We start from the raw sequence: 3,615 nt of genomic DNA on the forward strand, positions 1-3,615 counted from the left end.
GAAAGAGGGAGACACAGAATCTGAAGCAGGCTCCAGGCTCTGAGCTGTTAGCACCGAGCTTGACACAGGGCTCAAACCCACAAGCCGTCAGATCATGACCCAAGCTGAAGTCAGACCCTTAACGGACTGAGCCACCCAGGAGCCCCTCACGTCGGAACATCTTTTAATGTTTGTTTTTGAGAGATAGAGAGAGACAGAGAATGGGGGGTGGGGGGCAGAGAGAGAGGGAGACACAGAATCTGTCTGTACAGAGCTCGTCGCAGGGCTTGAACCCATGAGCCGCGAGATCATGACCTGAGCTGAAGTCGGATGCTTAACCACCAAGCCGCCCAGGCACCCCAAGTCAGAACATTTTTATTTACAGCCCTCTTCTTCAAGATCCAGGGTCCGTGTGCTGTAAGAGGAATGACTCCATGGGAAGATACTTCACTTTTTTCCCTGAATCCTACCCCTCCACTCAGGATTCATTCATTCAGCCAAGCCTCATGGCAGGTTGCTAGTTTCCAGACACTGCCCCCAGAACTGGCAATTTAACCTAATGGTGGATATAAACACACACTGTTCCTTTCTTTGTGGAAAAGACAGACTTTGCTCAAATCTCTGTACAAATGAACACACAACGATGAACTTTGGTAACTCCTATGGAAGAAAGTTTCTTAGAAACATTCATTCAGGGGCATGTGGGCAGCTTAGTCAATTAAGGGTCTGACTTCAGCTCAGGTCATGATCTTGCTGTAGGTGAGTTTCAGCCTCATATCAGGCTCTGTGCTGACAGCTCAGAGCCTAGAGCCTGTTTCAGATTCTGTGTCTCCCCCTCTCTCTGCTCCTCCCCCACTCGTACTCTGTCTCTCTGTCTCTCTCTCAAAAATAAATATTAAAAAACTTTTTTAAAAATTAAAAAAAAGAAACATTCATTCATCTGACAAACATGTATTGAGTTCCTACAATGAGCCAGATATTCTTCTAGATGTTGAGGGCTCAGCACTGAACTCAACAGACACAATCCCTCCCCTCTTGGGGTTCATTGTCGAGTGGGCAAGACTAAAAGTTAGTCAGTAAAGATGAACTATAATGTCAAGTGCTGGAAAGTGTCCTGTAGAAAATTAAGGCAGTATAGGGACAGAAACCAATGGGGAGAGGGTCCACACAGGACAGTCCGGGAAGGCGTCTCCAAGGAGGTGACTTTTAAACAGAAATGAATGCAGTGAGAAAGTGAATCTTCAATGGAGAGGCTGACCTGACCTGAGGGAGATGGGCTTGGTAGGTTGTCTGCAAAGATGGTGGCCAATTCCTCCCAACCACGTCTCTCATCAAGAGCTAGAGTCTTCTCCTCCTTTTTAAACTTGGCTGGGGGCACCTGGGTGACTCAGTTCATTGAGCATCCAACTCTTGATTTTGGCTCAGATCACAATCCCAGGATCATGGGATCAAGCCCCACATCTGGCTCTATGCTGAGCATGGAACCTGCTTGAGATTCTCTCTCTCTCTCCCTCTGCCCCTCTCCCTGCTTGTACCCTTCCCCCCCCTCATAAAAAAATAATAATAATTTAAAAATTAAAACTTGGGGGCACCTAAGTGGCTCAGTCGGTTAAACACCCAACTCTTGGTTTCAGCTTAGGTCGTAATATCACAATTTCGTGGGTTCAAGCCCAGCATGGGGCTCTGCACTGACAGTGTGGAGCCTGCTTAGCATTCTCCTTCTCTCTCTCTGCCCCTCCCCAGCTCACTCTGTCTCTGTCTCTCTCAAAATAAATAAATAAACTTAAAAAAAATTAAAACTTGTCTGGCCTTCGGGCTCTGCTCCGACCAACAAGATGTGGTGGAAAGAACACTACGCGAGCTCCAGGCCCAGACTTCAGAGGTCAAGCAGCTTCCCTTCTCTGTCTTTTGTAGCCCCAGTCCCCCAAATAAGAAGTTCAACTACCCTGCAGGAGAGGGAGACTGGCCTGCTTTCCCACACCCACCCTCAGGCCCAGGTACCAGATATGTGAGTGTAGCCATTTAGAACATCCCAGCCGTGGCCAAGCTTCCAGCTAAATGCAGCCACAAGTGTGACCTCAGACAACACTAGCTGCATTACAACAGTCCAGCTGAGCCACTGCACTGGGATGAGCGGGGCTCAGACAGTGACGAGAACAACAGTGGGGAGGCAGGAGAGTGGGTGAAGTAGACTGATAGTGGAAGTAGAACCTGTAGGAGTCAGTGATGGAGGGGGTGTTTCTCGCTGTGTAACTAGGGCTAGTACTGTCCCTATTGAGCTGGGAGCACAGGAAAGGGGCAGGTGTAGCAGAAGATGGTAAGTTTGGGTTTGGCCATTGGAGATGCCAAACTCCTGCCTTCCCCCCAACCAACCCCTCTCCCCTAACCCTCCCCCAGTCCCTCCTACCCCCACAAGGGCAGCCTGTGGGAATGGGCTATCTCTGGGATGACCAGCAATCTGGCCAAGGGACGTGACTGAGGAGCAAGAAGCTGGGCATGACTCCATCTCAAAGTGTCCCTGCCCTGACTGAAACCCTTGAGGGCCAGGCCCAAATCAGAGAATTTCAAAGGAAGAGGGATCATAGTGTCTTCAAGGAAAAAGGAAGAAAGAAAGAATACGTTGGCTTGATTTTTTTTTTTTTTTGACAAGTACATCATGAAACATTTGACCAAAATGACAGGAAAATGTCCTGTTCCCACTGGCTATTCTGGTTGCTGCACACCCTGGCTGGCCTTCTTGGGGGCTTCCCTGGCCCATTCTTAAGGAGAGGCCCTTAATGGCCAGCCCCACTGCCCCCACCTGCCAGGCAAGTTTGTGTTGTCGTGGGTGCACTCCCAACAACCCACCAATAGGTGGCAGCACAGGCTGTGCCTGTCACCCAGCCGGTTCTGCATCAAATTCTCCAGAGAGCAGTTCCCACGTAAGACAGGCATCCCCAGCTCATCTTCATGCAAAGATTTCAGGCCCACTAGGATGCTGGACAGGTTTTCTGACACAACTCCATGGGCAATCCCCAGGGTGCATTTGGCAGCCTTCGGAGATATTTTTAATTGTCACAACAGGGGAGGATGTGGTATTGGCCTCTACTGGACAGAGGCCTGGGATGGTGCTACACATCTTACACAAGACAACCCCCCACAACAAAGAATTATCTAGCCCAAAACATCAACAGTGCCAAGGCTGAGAAACACTGATGTAATCAGATGTTCAAGGGCTGGCCCATGAAGACTTAGACATCCCTGGATCAGAGCCCACTGAACTAGGCTGATCCCAGCCTCCCCACCCCCAACCAGCTGCAAGATGTCCCCTTGCCTCCTTCACCTGCAGCATCTCCCTCCTCCTTCCTTCATATCTCACCTCACTCAGGCCTCAATTAACAATTCCTGGGCAGCAAGCATGTCCAAGGCACTGTGCTGGCCCTAGAGAGACCATGGGGGACAAAAGCAGACAGTCCCTTCCTCTCTTCAAGGAGCTCTCAAGCTGCAGGGAGAAACAGATTTGCAAATGTGACAAGGGCTATATGGGCACAAAGAAAGCACTAAAATACCAAATAATTCAGAGGAGACCAGGAGTGCCTGAGTGGCTCAGTCGTGGCTCAGTCGGTTGTGTTCCACTCTTGATTTCAGCTCAGCTCA

Source organism: Felis catus, chromosome A1, assembly GCF_018350175.1.
Source record: "Felis catus isolate Fca126 chromosome A1, F.catus_Fca126_mat1.0, whole genome shotgun sequence".
NCBI classification, from domain to species: domain Eukaryota; kingdom Metazoa; phylum Chordata; class Mammalia; order Carnivora; family Felidae; genus Felis; species Felis catus.